Source organism: Nicotiana sylvestris, chromosome 12 (assembly GCF_000393655.2).
Source record: "Nicotiana sylvestris chromosome 12, ASM39365v2, whole genome shotgun sequence".
In the NCBI taxonomy this organism is placed as follows: Eukaryota; Viridiplantae; Streptophyta; class Magnoliopsida; order Solanales; family Solanaceae; genus Nicotiana; species Nicotiana sylvestris.
Window position 1 is genome coordinate 30,058,543 of NC_091068.1, and position 20,441 is coordinate 30,078,983.

Below are 20,441 nucleotides of genomic sequence, written 5' to 3' on the forward strand. Positions count from 1 at the left end.
ACCCTAATGCTGACTGAATGGAAAAGTTCAGTTTAGAATTTAAAACCCTAATGCTGACTAAATGAAAAGTTCATTTTAGGGTTTAAAACCTTAATGCTGATTGAAGGAAAAAGTCAGTTTAGGGTTTAAAACCCTAATGCTGATTAACAGAAAAAGTTCAGTTTAGGGTTTAAAACCCTAATGCTGATTGAAGGAAAGAGTTCAGTTTAGGGTTTAAAACCCTAATACTGACTAAACGGGAAAAGTTCAGTTTAGGGTTTAAAACCCTAATGCTGATTGAAGGAAAGAGTTCAGTTTAGGGTTTAAAACCCTAATACTGACTAAACGGGAAAAGTTCAGTTTAGGGTTTAAAACCCTAATGCTGGCTAAATGGAGAAATTCAGTTTAGGGTTTAAAACCCCAATGATAATTAAAGGAAAAGTTCAGTTTAGGGTTTAAAACCCTAATGCTGATTAAATGGGAAAAGTTCAGTTTAGAGTTTAAGACCCTAATGCTGACTAAATGGAAAAATTCAGTTTAGGGTTTAAAACCCTAATGCTGACTGAAAGGGAAGAAGTTCAGTTTAGGGTTTAAAACCTAATGCTGACTGCATGGAAAAGCTCAGTTTAGGGTTTAAAACCCTAATGCTGACTAAAGGAAAAAGTTCAGTTTAGGGTTTAAAACCCTAATGCGGATTGAATTAAAAGTTCAGTTTAGGGTTTAAAACCCTAATGATGATTAACAGAAAAAGTTCAGTTTAGGGTTTAAAACCCTAATGCTGACTGAAAGGGAAGAGTTCAGTTTAGGGTTTAAAACCCTAATGCTGACTGAATGGAAAAGTTCAGTTTAGGGTTTAAAACCCTAATGCTGACTGAATGGAAAAGTTCAGTTTAGAATTTAAAACCCTAATGCTGACTAAATGAAAAGTTCATTTTAGGGTTTAAAACCTTAATGCTGATTGAAGGAAAAAGTCAGTTTAGGGTTTAAAACCCTAATGCTGATTAACAGAAAAAGTTCAGTTTAGTGTTTAAAACCCTAATGCTGATTGAAGTAAAAAGTTCAGTTTAGGGTTTAAAACCCTAATACTGACTAAACGGGAAAAGTTCAGTTTAGGGTTTAAAACCCTAATGCTGATTGAAGGAAATAGTTCAGTTTAGGGTTTAAAACCCTAATACTGACTAAACAGGAAAAGTTCAGTTTAGGGTTTAAAACCCTAATGCTGGCTAAATGGAGAAATTCAGTTTAGGGTTTAAAACCCTAATGATGATTAAAGGAAAAGTTCAGTTTAGGGTTTAAAACCCTAATACTGATTAAATGGGAAAAGTTCAGTTTAGAGTTTAAGACCCTAATGCTGACTAAATGGAAAAATTCAGTTTAGGGTTTAAAACCCTAATGCTGACTGAAAGGGAAGAAGTTCAGTTTAGGGTTTAAAACCTAATGCTGACTGCATGGAAAAGCTCTGTTTAGGGTTTAAAACCCTAATGCTGACTAAAGGAAAAAGTTCAGTTTAGGGTTTAAAACCCTAATGCGGATTGAATTAAAAGTTCAGTTTAGGGTTTAAAACCCTAATGATGATTAACATAAAAAGTTCAGTTTAGGGTTTAAAACCCTAATGCTGACTAAAGGAAAAAGTTCAGTTTAGGGTTTAAAACCTTAATGCTGACTGGCTGGAAAAGTTCAGTTTAGGGTTTAAAACCCTAATGCTGACTGAATGGAAAAGGTCAGTTTAAAATTTAAAACCCTAATGCTGACTAAATGAAAAGTTCATTTTAGGGTTTAAAACCTTAATGCTGATTGAAGGAAAGAGTTCAGTTTAGGGTTTAAAACTCTAATACTGACTAAACGGGAAAAGTTCAGTTTAGGGTTTAAAACCATAATGCTGATTAAAGGAAAGAGTTCAGTTTAGGGTTTAAAACCCTAATACTGACTAAACGGGAAAAGTTCAGTTTAGGGTTTAAAACCCTAATGCTGGCTAAATGGAGAAATTTAGTTTAGGGTTTAAAACCCTAATGCTGACTGAAAGGGAAGAGTTCAGTTTAGGGTTTAAAACCCTAATGACGATTAAAGGAAAAGTTCAGTTTAGGGTTTAAAACCCTAATGCTGATTAAATGGGAAAATATCAGTTTAGGGTTTAAGACCCTAATGCTGACTAAATGGAAAAATTCAGTTTAGGATTTAAAACCCTAATGGTGACTGAAAGGGAAGAATTTCAGTTTAGGGTTTAAAACCCTAATGCTAACTGGCTGGAAAAGTTCAGTTTAGGGTTTAAAACCCTAATGCTGACTGAATAGAAAAGTTCAGTTTAGGGTTTAGAACCCTAATGCTGACTAAATGGAAAAATTCAGTTTGGGGTTTAAAACCCTAATGCTGACTAAATGAAAAGTTCAGTTTAGGGTTTAAAACCCTAATGCTGATTGAAGGAAAAGTTCAGTTTAGGGTTTAAAACCCTAATGCTGATTAACAGAAAAAGTTCAGTTTAGGGTTTAAAACCCTAATGCTGACTAAAGGAAAAAGTTCAGTTTAGGGTTTAAAACCCTAATGCTGACTGGCTGGAAAAGTTCAGTTTAGGGTTTAAAACCCTAATGCTGACTGAATGGAAAAGTTCAGTTTAGGGTTTAAAACCCTAATGCTGACTGAATGGAAAAGTTCAGTTTAGAATTTAAAACCCTAATGCTGACTAAATGAAAAGTTCATTTTAGGGTTTAAAACCTTAATGCTGATTGAAGGAAAAAGTCAGTTTAGGGTTTAAAACCCTAATGCTGATTAATAGAAAAAGTTCAGTTTAGGGTTTAAAACCCTAATGCTGATTGAAGGAAAGAGTTCAGTTTAGGGTTTAAAACCCTAATACTGACTAAACGGGAAAAGTTCAGTTTAGGGTTTAAAACCCTAATGCTGATTAAAGGAAAGAGTTCAGTTTAGGGTTTAAAACCCTAATACAGACTAAACGGGAAAAGTTCAGTTTAGGGTTTAAAACCCTAATGCTGGCTAAATGGAGAAATTCAGTTTAGGGTTTAAAACCCTAATGCTGACTGAAAGGGAAAATTCAGTTTAGGGTTTAAAATCCTAATGCTGATTAAAGGAAAAGTTCAGTTTAGGGTTTAAAACCCTAATGCTGATTAATAGAAAAAGTCCAGTTTAGGGTTTAAAACCCTAATGCCGACTAAAGGAAAAAGTTCAGTTTAGGGTTTAAAAACCCTAATGCTGACTGGCTGGAAATGTTCAGTTTAGGGTTTAAAACCCTAATGCTGACTGAATAGAAAAGTTCAGTTTAGGGTTTAAAACCCTAATGCTGACTAAATGAAAAGTTCAGTTTAGGGTTTAAAACCCTAATGCTGATTGAAGGAAAAGTTCAGTTTAGGGTTTAAAACCCTAATGCTGATTAACAGAAAAAGTTCAGTTTAGGGTTTAAAACCATAATGCTGACTAAAGGAAAAAGTTCAGTTTATGGTTTAAAACCCTAATGCTGACTGGCTGGAAAAGTTCAGTTTAGGGTTTAAAACCCTAATGCTGACTGAATGGAAAAGTTCAGTTTAGGGTTTAGAACCCTAATGCTGACTAAATGGAAAAGTTCAGTTTGGGGTTTAAAACCCTAATGCTGACTAAATGAAAAGTTCAGTTTAGGGTTTAAAACCCTAATGCTGATTAACAGAAAAAGTTCAGTTTAGGGTTTAAAACCCTAATGCTGACTAAAGGAAAAAGTTCAGTTTAGGGTTTAAAACCCTAATGCTGACTAAAGGAAAAAGTTCAGTTTAGGGTTTAAAACCCTAATGCTGACTGGCTGGAAAAGTTCAGTTTAGGGTTTAAAACCCTAATGCTGACTGAATGGAAAAGTTCAGTTTAGAATTTAAAACCCTAATGCTGACTAAATGAAAAGTTCATTTTAGGGTTTAAAACCTTAATACTGATTGAAGGAAAAAGTCAGTTTAGGGTTTAAAACCCTAATGCTGATTAACAGAAAAAGTTCAGTTTAGGGTTTAAAACCCTAATGCTGATTGAAGGAAAGAGTTCAGTTTAGGGTTTAAAACCCTAATACTGACTAAACGGGAAAAGTTCAGTTTAGGGTTTAAAACCCTAATGCTGATTAAAGGAAAGAGTTCAGTTTAGGGTTTAAAACCCTAATACTGACTAAACGGGAAAAGTTCAGTTTAGGGTTTAAAACCCTAATGTTGGCTAAATGGAGAAATTCAGTTTAGGGTTTAAAACCCTAATGCTGACTGGAAGGGAAGAGTTCAGTTTAGGGTTTAAAACCCCAATGCTGATTAAAGAAAAAGTTCAGTTTAGGGTTTAAAACCCTAATGCTGATTAAATGGGAAAAGTTCAGTTTAGGGTTTAAGACCCTAATGCTGACTAAATGGAAAAATTAAGTTTAGGGTTTAAAACCTTAATGTTGACTGAAAGGGAAGAAGTTCAGTTTAGGGTTTAAAACCTAATGATGACTGCATGGAAAAGCTCAGTTTAGGGTTTAAAACCCTAATGCTGACTGAATGGAAAAGTTCAGTTTAGGGTTTAAAACCCTAATGCTGACTGAATGGAAAAGTTCAGTTTAGAATTTAAAACCCTAATGCTGACTAAATGAAAAGTTCATTTTAGGGTTTAAAACCTTAATGCTGATTGAAGGAAAAAGTCAGTTTAGGGTTTAAAACCCTAATGCTGATTAACAGAAAAAGTTCAGTTTAAGGTTTAAAACCTTAATGCTGATTGAAGGAAAAAGTTCAGTTTAGGGTTTAAAACCCTAATACTGACTAAACGGGAAAAGTTCAGTTTAGGGTTTAAAACCCTAATGCTGATTGAAGGAAAGAGTTCAGTTTAGGGTTTAAAACCCTAATACTGACTAAACGGGAAAAGTTCAGTTTAGGGTTTAAAACCCTAATGCTGGCTAAATGGAGAAATTCAGTTTAGGGTTTAAAACCCTAATGATGATTAAAGGAAAAGTTCAGTTTAGGGTTTAAAACCCTAATACTGATTAAATGGGAAAAGTTCAGTTTAGAGTTTAAGACCCTAATGCTGACTAAATGGAAAAATTCAGTTTAGGGTTTAAAACCCTAATGCTGACTGAAAGGGAAGAAGTTCAGTTTAGGGTTTAAAACCTAATGCTGACTGCATGGAAAAGCTCAGTTTAGGGTTTAAAACCCTAATGCTGACTAAAGGAAAAAGTTCAGTTTAGGGTTTAAAACCCTAATGCTGACTAAAGGAAAAAGTTCAGTTTAGGTTTTAAAACCCTAATGATGATTAACAGAAAAAGTTCAGTTTAGGGTTTAAAACCCTAATGCTGACTGGCTGGAAAAGTTCAGTTTAGGGTTTAAAACCCTAATGCTGACTGAATGGAAAAGTTCAGTTTAAAATTTAAAACCCTAATGCTGACTAAATGAAAAGTTCATTTTAGGGTTTAAAACCTTAATGCTGATTGAAGGAAAAAGTCAGTTTAGGGTTTAAAACCCTAATGTTGATTAACAGAAAAAGTTCAGTTTAGGGTTTAAAACCCTAGTGCTGATTGAAGGAAAGAGTTCAGTTTAGGGTTTAAAACTCTAATACTGACTAAACGGGAAAAGTTCAGTTTAGGGTTTAAAACCATAATGCTGATTAAAGGAAAGAGTTCAGTTTAGGGTTTAAAACCCTAATACTGACTAAACGGGAAAAGTTCAGTTTAGGGTTTAAAACCCTAATGCTGGCTAAATGGAGAAATTTAGTTTAGGGTTTAAAACCCTAATGCTGACTGAAAGGGAAGAGTTCAGTTTAGGGTTTAAAACCCTAATGACGATTAAAGGAAAAGTTCAGTTTAAGGTTTAAAACCCTAATGCTGATTAAATGGGAAAATTTCAGTTTAGGGTTTAAGACCCTAATGCTGACTAAATGGAAAAATTCAGTTTAGGGTTTAAAACCCTAATGGTGACTGAAAGGGAAGAATTTCAGTTTAGGGTTTAAAACCCTAATGCTGACTGGCTGGAAAAGTTCAGTTTAGGGTTTAAAACCCTAATGCTGACTGAATGGAAAAGTTCAGTTTAGGGTTTAGAACCCTAATGCTGACTAAATGGAAAAGTTCAGTTTGGGGTTTAAAACCCTAATGCTGACTAAATGAAAAGTTCAGTTTAGGGTTTAAAACCCTAATGCTGATTGAAGGAAAAGTTCAGTTTAGGGTTTAAAACCCTAATGCTGATTAACAGAAAAAGTTCAGTTTAGGGTTTAAAACCCTAATGCTGACTAAAGGAAAAAGTTCAGTTTAGGGTTTAAAACCCTAATGCTGACTGGCTGGAAAAGTTCAGTTTAGGGTTTAAAACCCTAATGCTGACTGAATGGAAAAGTTCAGTTTAGGGTTTAAAACCCTAATGCTGACTGAATGGAAAAGTTCAGTTTAGAATTTAAAACCCTAATGCTGACTAAATGAAAAGTTCATTTTAGGGTTTAAAACCTTAATGCTGATTGAAGGAAAAAGTCAGTTTAGGGTTTAAAACCCTAATGCTGATTAACAGAAAAAGTTCAGTTTAGGGTTTAAAACCCTAATACTGACTGAAGGAAAGAGTTCAGTTTAGGGTTTAAAACTCTAATACTGACTAAACGGGAAAAGTTCAGTTTAGGGTTTAAAACCATAATGCTGATTAAAGGAAAGAGTTCAGTTTAGGGTTTAAAACCCTAATACTGACTAAACGGGAAAAGTTCAGTTTAGGGTTTAAAACCCTAATGCTGGCTAAATGGAGAAATTCAGTTTAGGGTTTAAAACCCTAATGCTGACTGAAAGGGAAGATTTCAGTTTAGGGTTTAAAATCCTAATGCTGATTAAAGGAAAAGTTCAGTTTAGGGTTTAAAACCCTAATGCTGATTAATAGAAAAAGTCCAGTTTAGGGTTTAAAACCCTAATGCCGACTAAAGGAAAAAGTTCAGTTTAGGGTTTAAAACCCTAATGCTGACTGGCTGGAAAAGTTCAGTTTAGGGTTTAAAACCCTAATGCTGACTGAATGGAAAAGTTCAGTTTAGGGTTTAAAACCCTAATGCTGACTAAATGAAAAGTTCAGTTTAGGGTTTAAAACCCTAATGCTGATTGAAGGAAAAGTTCAGTTTAGGGTTTAAAACCCTAATGCTGATTAACAGAAAAAGTTCAGTTTAGGGTTTAAAACCATAATGCTGACTAAAGGAAAAAGTTCAGTTTATGGTTTAAAACCCTAATGCTGACTGGCTGGAAAAGTTCAGTTTAGGGTTTAAAACCCTAATGCTGACTGAATGGAAAAGTTCAGTTTAGGGTTTAGAACCCTAATGCTGACTAAATGGAAAAGTTCAGTTTGGGGTTTAAAACCCTAATGCTGACTAAATGAAAAGTTCAGTTTAGGGTTTAAAACCCTAATGCTGATTAACAGAAAAAGTTCAGTTTAGGGTTTAAAACCCTAATGCTGACTAAAGGAAAAAGTTCAGTTTAGGGTTTAAAACCCTAATGCTGACTGGCTGGAAAAGTTCAGTTTAGGGTTTAAAACCCTAATGCTGACTGAATGGAAAAGTTCAGTTTAGAATTTAAAACCCTAATGCTGACTAAATGAAAAGTTCATTTTAGGGTTTAAAACCTTAATACTGATTGAAGGAAAAAGTCAGTTTAGGGTTTAAAACCCTAATGCTGATTAACAGAAAAAGTTCAGTTTAGGGTTTAAAACCCTAGTGCTGATTGAAGAAAACAGTTCAGTTTAGGGTTTAAAACCCTAATACTGACTAAACGGGAAAAGTTCAGTTTAGGGTTTAAAACCCTAATGCTGATTAAAGGAAAGAGTTCAGTTTAGGGTTTAAAACCCTAATACTGACTAAACGGGAAAAGTTCAGTTTAGGGTTTAAAACCCTAATGTTGGCTAAATGGAGAAATTCAGTTTAGGGTTTAAAACCCTAATGCTGACTGGAAGGGAAGAGTTCAGTTTAGGGTTTAAAACCCCAATGCTGATTAAAGAAAAAGTTCAGTTTAGGGTTTAAAACCCTAATGCTGATTAAATGGGAAAAGTTTAGTTTAGGGTTTAAGACCCTAATGCTGACTAAATGGAAAAATTAAGTTTAGGGTTTAAAACCTTAATGTTGACTGAAAGGGAAGAAGTTCAGTTTAGGGTTTAAAACCTAATGATGACTGCATGGAAAAGCTCAGTTTAGGGTTTAAAACCCTAATGCTGACTGAATGGAAAAGTTCAGTTTAGGGTTTAAAACCCTAATGCTGACTGAATGGAAAAGTTCAGTTTAGAATTTAAAACCCTAATGCTGACTAAATGAAAAGTTCATTTTAGGGTTTAAAACCTTAATGCTGATTGAAGGAAAAAGTCAGTTTAGGGTTTAAAACCCTAATGCTGATTAACAGAAAAAGTTCAGTTTAGGGTTTAAAACCCTAATGCTGATTGAAGGAAAAAGTTCAGTTTAGGGTTTAAAACCCTAATACTGACTAAACGGGAAAAGTTCAGTTTAGGGTTTAAAACCCTAATGCTGATTGAAGGAAATAGTTCAGTTTAGGGTTTAAAACCCTAATACTGACTAAACGGGAAAAGTTCAGTTTAGGGTTTAAAACACTAATGCTGGCTAAATGGAGAAATTCAGTTTAGGGTTTAAAACCCTAATGATGATTAAAGGAAAAGTTCAGTTTAGGGTTTAAAACCCTAATACTGATTAAATGGGAAAAGTTCAGTTTAGAGTTTAAGACCCTAATGCTGACTAAATGGAAAAATTCAGTTTAGGGTTTAAAACCCTAATGCTGACTGAAAGGGAAGAAGTTCAATTTAGGGTTTAAAACCTAATGCTGACTGCATGGAAAAGCTCAGTTTAGGGTTTAAAACCCTAATGCTGACTAAAGGAAAAAGTTCAGTTTAGGGTTTAAAACCCTAATGCGGATTGAATTAAAAGTTCAGTTTAGGGTTTAAAACCCTAATGATGATTAACAGAAAAAGTTCAGTTTAGGGTTTAAAACCCTAATGCTGACTAAAGGAAAAAGTTCAGTTTAGGGTTTAAAACCCTAATGCTGACTGGCTGGAAAAGTTCAGTTTAGGTTTTAAAACCCTAATGCTGACTGAATGGAAAAGTTCAGTTTAAAATTTAAAACCCTAATGCTGACTAAATGAAAAGTTCATTTAGGGTTTAAAACCTTAATGCTGATTGAAGGAAAAAGTCAGTTTAGGGTTTAAAACCCTAATGTTGATTAACAGAAAAAGTTCAGTTTAGGGTTTAAAACCCTAGTGCTGATTGAAGGAAAGAGTTCAGTTTAGGGTTTAAAACTCTAATACTGACTAAACGGGAAAAGTTCAGTTTAGGGTTTAAAACCATAATGCTGATTAAAGGAAAGAGTTCAGTTTAGGGTTTAAAACCCTAATACTGACTAAACGGGAAAAGTTCAGTTTAGGGTTTAAAACCCTAATGCTGGCTAAATGGAGAAATTTAGTTTAGGGTTTAAAACCCTAATGCTGACTGAAAGGGAAGAGTTCAGTTTAGGGTTTAAAACCCTAATGACGATTAAAGGAAAAGTTCAGTTTAGGGTTTAAAACCCTAATGCTGATTAAATGGGAAAATTTCAGTTTAGGGTTTAAGACCCTAATGCTGACTAAATGGAAAAATTCAGTTTAGGGTTTAAAACCCTAATGGTGACTGAAAGGGAAGAATTTCAGTTTAGGGTTTAAAACCCTAATGCTGACTGGCTGGAAAAGTTCAGTTTAGGGTTTAAAACCCTAATGCTGACTGAATGGAAAAGTTCAGTTTAGGGTTTAGAACCCTAATGCTGACTAAATGGAAAAGTTCAGTTTGGGGTTTAAAACACTAATGCTGACTAAATGAAAAGTTCAGTTTAGGGTTTAAAACCCTAATGCTGATTGAAGGAAAAGTTCAGTTTAGGGTTTAAACCCCTAATGCTGATTGAAGGAAAAGTTCAGTTTAGGGTTTAAAACCCTAATGCTGACTAAAGGAAAAAGTTCAGTTTAGGGTTTAAAACCCTAATGCTGACTGGCTGGAAAAGTTCAGTTTAGGGTTTAAAACCCTAATGTTGACTGAATGGAAAAGTTCAGTTTAGGGTTTAAAACCCTAATGCTGACTGAATGGAAAAGTTCAGTTTAGAATTTAAAACCCTAATGCTGACTAAATGAAAAGTTCATTTTAGGGTTTAAAACCTTAATGCTGATTGAAGGAAAAAGTCAGTTTAGGGTTTAAAACCCTAATGCTGATTAACAGAAAAAGTTCAGTTTAGGGTTTAAAACCCTAATGCTGATTGAAGGAAAGAGTTCAGTTTAGGGTTTAAAACCCTAATACTGACTAAACGTGAAAAGTTCAGTTTAGGGTTTAAAACCCTAATGCTGATTGAAGGAAAGAGTTCAGTTTAGGGTTTAAAACCCTAATACAGACTAAACGGGAAAAGTTCAGTTTAGGGTTTAAAACCCTAATGCTGGCTAAATGGAGAAATTCAGTTTAGGGTTTAAAACCCTAATGCTGACTGAAAGGGAAGATTTCAGTTTAGGGTTTAAAATCCTAATGTTGATTAAAGGAAAAGTTCAGTTTAGGGTTTAAAACCCTAATGCTGATTAATAGAAAAAGTCCAGTTTAGGGTTTAAAACCCTAATGCCGACTAAAGGAAAAAGTTCAGTTTAGGGTTTAAAAACCCTAATGCTGACTGGCTGGAAATGTTCAGTTTAGGGTTTAAAACCCTAATGCTGACTGAATAGAAAAGTTCAGTTTAGGGTTTAAAACCCTAATGCTGACTAAATGAAAAGTTCAGTTTAGGGTTTAAAACCCTAATGCTGATTGAAAGAAAAGTTCAGTTTAGGGTTTAAAACCCTAATGCTGATTAACAGAAAAAGTTCAGTTTAGGGTTTAAAACCATAATGCTGACTAAAGGAAAAAGTTCAGTTTATGGTTTAAAACCCTAATGCTGACTGGCTGGAAAAGTTCAGTTTAGGGTTTAAAACCCTAATGCTGACTGAATGGAAAAGTTCAGTTTAGGGTTTAGAACCCTAATGCTGACTAAATGGAAAAGTTCAGTTTGGGGTTTAAAACCCTAATGCTGACTAAATGAAAAGTTCAGTTTAGGGTTTAAAACCCTAATGCTGATTAACAGAAAAAGTTCAGTTTAGGGTTTAAAACCCTAATGCTGACTAAAGGAAAAAGTTCAGTTTAGGGTTTAAAACCCTAATGCTGACTAAAGGAAAAAGTTCAGTTTAGGGTTTAAAACCCTAATGCTGACTGGCTGGAAAAGTTCAGTTTAGGGTTTAAAACCCTAATGCTGACTGAATGGAAAAGTTCAGTTTAGAATTTAAAACCCTAATGCTGACTAAATGAAAAGTTCATTTTAGGGTTTAAAACCTTAATACTGATTGAAGGAAAAAGTCAGTTTAGGGTTTAAAACCCTAATGCTGACTAAAGGAAAAAGTTCAGTTTAGGGTTTAAAACCCTAATGCGGATTGAATTAAAAGTTCAGTTTAGGGTTTAAAACACTAATGATGATTAACAGAAAAAGTTCAGTTTAGGGTTTAAAACCCTAATGCTGACTAAAGGAAAAAGTTCAGTTTAGGGTTTAAAACCCTAATGCTGACTGGCTGGAAAAGTTCAGTTTAGGTTTTAAAACCCTAATGCTGACTGAATGGAAAAGTTCAGTTTAAAATTTAAAACCCTAATGCTGACTAAATGAAAAGTTCATTTTAGGGTTTAAAACCTTAATGCTGATTGAAGGAAAAAGTCAGTTTAGGGTTTAAAACCCTAATGTTGATTAACAGAAAAAGTTCAGTTTAGGGTTTAAAACCCTAGTGCTGATTGAAGGAAAGAGTTCAGTTTAGGGTTTAAAACTCTAATACTGACTAAACGGGAAAAGTTCAGTTTAGGGTTTAAAACCATAATGCTGATTAAAGGAAAGAGTTCAGTTTAGGGTTTAAAACCCTAATACTGACTAAACGGGAAAAGTTCAGTTTAGGGTTTAAAACCCTAATGCTGGCTAAATGGAGAAATTTAGTTTAGGGTTTAAAACCCTAATGCTGACTGAAAGGGAAGAGTTCAGTTTAGGGTTTAAAACCCTAATGACGATTAAAGGAAAAGTTCAGTTTAGGGTTTAAAACCCTAATGCTGATTAAATGGGAAAATTTCAGTTTAGGGTTTAAGACCCTAATGCTGACTAAATGGAAAAATTCAGTTTAGGGTTTAAAACCCTAATGGTGACTGAAAGGGAAGAATTTCAGTTTAGGGTTTAAAACCCTAATGCTGACTGGCTGGAAAAGTTCAGTTTAGGGTTTAAAACCCTAATGCTGACTAAATGGAAAAGTTCAGTTTAGGGTTTAGAACCCTAATGCTGACTAAATGGAAAAGTTCAGTTTGGGGTTTAAAACACTAATGCTGACTAAATGAAAAGTTCAGTTTAGGGTTTAAAACCCTAATGCTGATTGAAGGAAAAGTTCAGTTTAGGGTTTAAAACCCTAATGCTGATTAACAGAAAAAGTTCAGTTTAGGGTTTAAAACCCTAATGCTGACTAAAGGAAAAAGTTCAGTTTAGGGTTTAAAACCCTAATGCTGACTGGCTGGAAAAGTTCAGTTTAGGGTTTAAAACCCTAATGTTGACTGAATGGAAAAGTTCAGTTTAGGGTTTAAAACCCTAATGCTGACTGAATGGAAAAGTTCAGTTTAGAATTTAAAACCCTAATGCTGACTAAATGAAAAGTTCATTTTAGGGTTTAAAACCTTAATGCTGATTGAAGAAAAAATGTCAGTTTAGGGTTTAAAACCCTAATGCTGATTAACAGAAAAAGTTCAGTTTAGGGTTTAAAACCCTAATGCTGATTGAAGGAAAGAGTTCAGTTTAGGGTTTAAAACCCTAATACTGACTAAACGTGAAAAGTTCAGTTTAGGGTTTAAAACCCTAATGCTGATTGAAGGAAAGAGTTCAGTTTAGGGTTTAAAACCCTAATACAGACTAAACGGGAAAAGTTCAGTTTAGGGTTTAAAACCCTAATGCTGGCTAAATGGAGAAATTCAGTTTAGGGTTTAAAACCCTAATGCTGACTGAAAGGGAAGATTTCAGTTTAGGGTTTAAAATCCTAATGTTGATTAAAGGAAAAGTTCAGTTTAGGGTTTAAAACCCTAATGCTGATTAATAGAAAAAGTCCAGTTTAGGGTTTAAAACCCTAATGCCGACTAAAGGAAAAAGTTCAGTTTAGGGTTTAAAAACCCTAATGCTGACTGGCTGGAAATGTTCAGTTTAGGGTTTAAAACCCTAATGCTGACTGAATAGAAAAGTTCAGTTTAGGGTTTAAAACCCTAATGCTGACTAAATGAAAAGTTCAGTTTAGGGTTTAAAACCCTAATGCTGATTGAAAGAAAAGTTCAGTTTAGGGTTTAAAACCCTAATGCTGATTAACAGAAAAAGTTCAGTTTAGGGTTTAAAACCATAATGCTGACTAAAGGAAAAAGTTCAGTTTATGGTTTAAAACCCTAATGCTGACTGGCTGGAAAAGTTCAGTTTAGGGTTTAAAACCCTAATGCTGACTGAATGGAAAAGTTCAGTTTAGGGTTTAGAACCCTAATGCTGACTAAATGGAAAAGTTCAGTTTGGGGTTTAAAACCCTAATGCTGACTAAATGAAAAGTTCAGTTTAGGGTTTAAAACCCTAATGCTGATTAACAGAAAAAGTTCAGTTTAGGGTTTAAAACCCTAATGCTGACTAAAGGAAAAAGTTCAGTTTAGGGTTTAAAACCCTAATGCTGACTAAAGGAAAAAGTTCAGTTTAGGGTTTAAAACCCTAATGCTGACTGGCTGGAAAAGTTCAGTTTAGGGTTTAAAACCCTAATGCTGACTGAATGGAAAAGTTCAGTTTAGAATTTAAAACCCTAATGCTGACTAAATGAAAAGTTCATTTTAGGGTTTAAAACCTTAATACTGATTGAAGGAAAAAGTCAGTTTAGGGTTTAAAACCCTAATGCTGATTAACAGAAAAAGTTCAGTTTAGGGTTTAAAACCCTAATGCTGATTGAAGGAAAGAGTTCAGTTTAGGGTTTAAAACCCTAATACTGACTAAACGGGAAAAGTTCAGTTTAGGGTTTAAAACCCTAATGCTGATTAAAGGAAAGAGTTCAGTTTAGGGTTTAAAACCCTAATACTGACTAAACGGGAAAAGTTCAGTTTAGGGTTTAAAACCCTAATGTTGGCTAAATGGAGAAATTCAGTTTAGGGTTTAAAACCCTAATGCTGACTGGAAGGGAAGAGTTCAGTTTAGGGTTTAAAACCCCAATGCTGATTAAAGAAAAAGTTCAGTTTAGGGTTTAAAACCCTAATGCTGATTAAATGGGAAAAGTTCAGTTTAGGGTTTAAGACCCTAATGCTGACTAAATGGAAAAATTCAGTTTAGGGTTTAAAACCCTAATGCTGACTGAAAGGGAAGAAGTTCAGTTTAGGGTTTAAAACCTAATGCTGACTGCATGGAAAAGCTCAGTTTAGGGTTTAAAACCCTAATGCTGACTGGCTGGAAAAGTTTAGTTTAGGGTTTAAAACCCTAATGCTGACTTGCTGGAAAAGTTCAGTTTAGGGTTTAAAACCCTAATGCTGACTAAAGGAAAAATTCAGTTTAGGGTTTAAAACCCTAATGCTGACTACATGGAAAAGTTCAGTTTAGGGTTTAAAACCCTAATGCTGACTGCATGGAAAAGTTCAGTTTAGGGTTTAAAACCCTAATGCTGACTGAATGGAAAAGTTCAGTTTAGGGTTTAAAACCCTAATGCTGACTGCATGGAAAAGCTCAGTTTAGGGTTTATAACACTAATGCTGGTTAAAGGAAAGAGTTCAGTTTAGGGTTTAAAACCCTAATGCTGACTAAAAGGAAAGTTCAGTTTAGGGTTTAAAACCCTAATGCTGACTAAAGGAAAAAGTTCAGTTTAGGGTTTAAAACCCTAATACTTACTAAACAGGAAAATTTCAGTTTAGGGTTTAAAACCCTAATGCTGATTAAAGGAAAGAGTTCAGTTTAGGGTTTAAAACCCCAATACTGACTAAACAGGAAAAGTTCAGTTTAGGGTTTAAAACCCTAATGTTGGCTAAATGGAGAAATTCAGTTTAGGGTTTAAAACCCTAATGCTGACTGGAAGGGAAGAGTTCAGTTTAGGGTTTAAAACCCCAATGCTGATTAAAGAAAAAGTTCAGTTTAGGGTTTAAAACCCTAATACTGATTGAATGGGAAAAGTTCAGTTTAGGGTTTAAGACCCTAATGCTGACTAAATGGAAAAATTCAGTTTAGGGTTTAAAACCCTAATGTTGACTGAAAGGGAAGAAGTTCAGTTTAGGGTTTAAAACCTAATGCTGACTGCATGGAAAAGCTCAGTTTAGGGTTTAAAACCCTAATGCTGACTGGCTGGAAATGTTTAGTTTAGGGTTTAAAACCCTAATGCTGACTTGCTGGAAAAGTTCAGTTTAGGGTTTAAAACCCTAATGCTGACTAAAGGAAAAATTCAGTTTAGGGTTTAAAACCTTAATGCTGACTACATGGAAAAGTTCAGTTTAGGGTTTAAAACCCTAATGCTGACTGCATAGAAAAGTTCAGTTTAGGGTTTAAAACCCTAATGCTGACTGAATGGAAAAGTTCAGTTTAGGGTTTAAAACCCTAATGCTGACTGCATGGAAAAGCTCAGTTTAGGGTTTATAACACTAATGCTGGTTAAAGGAAAGAGTTCAGTTTAGGGTTTAAAACCCTAATGCTGACTAAAAGGAAAGTTCAGTTTAGGGTTTAAAACCCTAATGCTGACTAAAGGAAAAAGTTCAGTTTAGGGTTTAAAACCCTAATGCTGACTGAAAGGGAAGAAGTTCAGTTTAGGGTTTAAAACCTAATGCTGACTGCATGGAAAAGCTCAGTTTAGGGTTTAAAACCCTAATGCTGACTAAAGGAAAAAGTTCAGTTTAGGGTTTAAAACCCTAATGCTGACTGGCTGGAAAAGTTCAGTTTAGGGTTTAAAACCCTAATGCTGACTGAATGGAAAAGTTCAGTTTAGAATTTAAAACCCTAATGCTGATTAACAGAAAAAGTTCAGTTTAGGGTTTAAAACCCTAATGCTGACTAAAGGAAAAAGTTCAGTTTAGGGTTTAAAACCCTAATGCTGACTAAAGGAAAAAGTTCAGTTTAGGGTTTAAAACCCTAATGCTGACTGGCTGGAAAAGTTCAGTTTAGGGTTTAAAACCCTAATGCTGACTGAATGGAAAAGTTCAGTTTAGAATTTAAAACCCTAATGCTGACTAAATGAAAAGTTCATTTTAGGGTTTAAAACCTTAATACTGATTGAAGGAAAAAGTCAGTTTAGGGTTTAAAACCCTAATGCTGATTAACAGAAAAAGTTCAGTTTAGGGTTTAAAACCCTAGTGCTGATTGAAGGAAAGAGTTCAGTTTAGGGTTTAAAACCCTAATACTAACTAAACGGGAAAAGTTCAGTTTAGGGTTTAAAACCCTAATGCTGATTAAAGGAAAGAGTTCAGTTTAGGGTTTAAAACCCTAATACTGACTAAACGGGAAAAGTTCAGTTTAGGGTTTAAAACCCTAATGTTGGCTAAATGGAGAAATTCAGTTTAGGGTTTAAAACCCTAATGCTGACTGGAAGGGAAGAGTTCAGTTTAGGGTTTAAAACCCCAATGCTGATTAAAGAAAAAGTTCAGTTTAGGGTTTAAAACCCTAATGCTGATTAAATGGGAAAAGTTCAGTTTAGGGTTTAAGACCCTAATGCTGACTAAATGGAAAAATTCAGTTTAGGGTTTAAAACCCTAATGCTGACTGAAAGGGAAGAAGTTCAGTTTAGGGTTTAAAACCTAATGCTGACTGCATGGAAAAGCTCAGTTTAGGGTTTAAAACCCTAATGCTGACTGGCTGGAAAAGTTTAGTTTAGGGTTTAAAACCCTAATGCTGACTTGCTGGTAAAGTTCAGTTTAGGGTTTAAAACCCTAATGCTGACTAAAGGAAAAATTCAGTTTAGGGTTTAAAACCCTAATGCTGACTACATGGAAAAGTTCAGTTTAGGGTTTAAAACCCTAATGCTGACTGCATAGAAAAGTTCAGTTTAGGGTTTAAAACCCTAATGCTGACTGAATGGAAAAGTTCAGTTTAGGGTTTAAAACCCTAATGCTGACTGCATGGAAAAGCTCAGTTTAGGGTTTATAACACTAATGCTGGTTAAAGGAAAGAGTTCAGTTTAGGGTTTAAAACCCTAATGCTGACTAAAAGGAAAGTTCAGTTTAGGGTTTAAAACCCTAATGCTGACTAAAGGAAAAAGTTCAGTTTAGGGTTTAAAACCCTAATGCTGACTGAAAGGGAAGAAGTTCAGTTTAGGGTTTAAAACCTAATGCTGACTGCATGGAAAAGCTCAGTTTAGGGTTTAAAACCCTAATGCTGACTAAAGGAAAAAGTTCAGTTTAGGGTTTAAAACCCTAATGCTGACTGGCTAGAAAAGTTCAGTTTAGGGTTTAAAACCCTAATGCTGACTGAATGGAAAAGTTCAGTTTAGGGTTTAAAACCCTAATGCTGACTGAATGGAAAAGTTCAGTTTAGGGTTTAAAACCCTAATGCTGACTAAATGAAAAGTTCAGTTTAGGGTTTAAAACCCTAATGCTGATTGAAGGAAAAGTTCAGTTTAGGGTTTAAAACCCTAATGCTGATTAACAGAAAAAGTTCAGTTTAGGGTTTAAAACCCTAATGCTGACTAAAGGAAAAAATTCAGTTTAGGGTTTAAAACCCTAATGCTGATTGAAAGAAAAGTTCAGTTTAGGGTTTAAAACCCTAATGCTGACTGAATGGAAAAGTTCAGTTTAGGGTTTAAAACCCTAATGCTGACTGAATGGAAAAGTTCAGTTTAGAATTTAAAACCCTAATGCTGACTAAATGAAAAGTTCATTTTAGGGTTTAAAACCTTAATGCTGATTGAAGGAAAAAGTCAGTTTAGGGTTTAAAACCCTAATGCTGATTAATAGAAAAAGTTCAGTTTAGGGTTTAAAACCCTAATGCTGATTGAAGGAAAGAGTTTAGTTTAGGGTTTAAAACCCTAATACTGACTAAACGGGAAAAGTTCAGTTTAGGGTTTAAAACCCTAATGCTGATTGAAGGAAAGAGTTCAGTTTAGGGTTTAAAACCCTAATACTGACTAAACGGGAAAAGTTCAGTTTAGGGTTTAAAACCCTAATGCTGGCTAAATGGAGAAATTCAGTTTAGGGTTTAAAACCCTAATGCTGACTGAAAGGGAAGAGTTCAGTTTAGGGTTTAAAACCCTAATGCTGATTAAAGGAAAAGTTCAGTTTAGGGTTTAAAACCCTAATGCTGATTAATAGAAAAAGTCCAGTTTAGGGTTTAAAACCCTAATGCTGACTAAAGGAAAAAGTTCAGTTTAGGGTTTAAAAACCCTAATGCTGACTGGCTGGAAAAGTTCAGTTTAGGGTTTAAAACCCTAATGCTGACTGAATGGAAAAGTTCAGTTTAGGGTTTAGAACCCTAATGCTGACTAAATGGAAAAGTTCAGTTTGGGGTTTAAAACCCTAATGCTGACTAAATGAAAAGTTCAGTTTAGGGTTTAAAACCCTAATGCTGATTAACAGAAAAAGTTCAGTTTAGGGTTTAAAACCCTAATGCTGACTAAAGGAAAAAGTTCAGTTTAGGGTTTAAAACCCTAATGTTGACTAAAGAAAAAAGTTCAGTTTAGGGTTTAAAACCCTAATGCTGACTGGCTGGAAAAGTTCAGTTTAGGGTTTAAAACCCTAATGCTGACTGAATGGAAAAGTTCAGTTTAGGGTTTAAAACCCTAATGCTGACTAAATGAAAAGTTCAGTTTAGGGTTTAAAATCCTAATGCTGATTGAAGGAAAAGTTCAGTTTAGGGTTTAAAACCCTAATGCTGATTAACAGAAAAAGTTCAGTTTAGGGTTTAAAATCATAATGCTGACTAAAGGAAAAAGTTCAGTTTATGGTTTAAAACCCTAATACTGACTGGCTGGAAAAGTTCAGTTTAGGGTTTAAAACCCTAATGCTGACTGAATGGAAAAGTTCAGTTTAGGGTTTAGAACCCTAATGCTGACTAAATGGAAAAGTTCAGTTTGGGGTTTAAAACCCTAATGCTGACTAAATGAAAAGTTCAGTTTAGGGTTTAAAACCCTAATGCTGATTAACAGAAAAAGTTCAGTTTAGGGTTTAAAACCCTAATGCTGACTAAAGGAAAAAGTTCAGTTTAGGGTTTAAAACCCTAATGCTGACTGGCTGGAAAAGTTCAGTTTAGGGTTTAAAACCCTAATGCTGACTGAATGGAAAAGTTCAGTTTAGAATTTAAAACCCTAATGCTGACTAAATGAAAAGTTCAGTTTAGAATTTAAAACCCTAATGCTGACTAAATGAAAAGTTCATTTTAGGATTTAAAACCTTAATACTGATTGAAGGAAAAAGTCAGTTTAGGGTTTAAAACCCTAATGCTAATTAACAGAAAAAGTTCAGTTTAGGGTTTAAAACCCTAATGCTGATTGAAGGAAAGAGTTCAGTTTAGGGTTTAAAACCCTAATACTGACTAAACGGGAAAAGTTCAGTTTAGGGTTTAAAACCCTAATGCTGATGAAAGGGAAGAGTTCAGTTTAGGGTTTAAAACCCTAATGCTGATTAAAGGAAAAGTTCAGTTTATGGTTTAAAACCCTAATGCTGATTAATAGAAAAAGTCCAGTTTAGGGTTTAAAACCCTAATGCTGACTAAAGGAAAAAGTTCAGTTTAGGGTTTAAAACCCTAATGCTGATTGAAGGAAAGAGTTCAGTTTAGGGTTTAAAACCCTAATACTGACTAAATGGGAAAAGTTCAGTTTAGGGTTTAAAACCCTAATGCTGATTAAAGGAAAGAGTTCAGTTTAGGGTTTAAAACCCTAATACTGACTAAACGGGAAAAGTTCAGTTAAGGGTTTAAAACCGTAATGTTGGCTAAATGGAGAAATTCAGTTTAGGGTTTAAAACCCTAATGCTGACTGGAAGGGAAGAGTTCAGTTTAGGGTTTAAAACCCCAATGCTGATTAAAGAAAAAGTTCAGTTTAGGGTTTAAAACCCTAATGCTGATTAAATGGGAAAAGTTCAGTTTAGGGTTTAAGACCCTAATGCTGACTAAATGGAAAAATTCAGTTTAGGGTTTAAAACCCTAATGCTGACTGAAAGGGAAGAAGTTCAGTTTAGGGTTTAAAACCTAATGCTGACTGCATGGAAAAGCTCAGTTTAGGGTTTATAACCCTAATACTGACTGGCTGGAAAAGTTTAGTTTAGGGTTTAAAACCCTAATGCTGACTTGCTGGAAAAGTTCAGTATAGGGTTTAAAACCCTAATGCTGACTAAAGGAAAAATTCAGTTTAGGGTTTAAAACACTAATGCTGACTACATGGAAAAGTTCAGTTTAGGGTTTAAAACCCTAATGCTGACTGCATGGAAAAGTTCAGTTTAGGGTTTAAAACCCTAATGCTGACTGAATGGAAAAGTTCAGTTTAGGGTTTAAAACCCTAATGCTGACTGCATGGAAAAGCTCA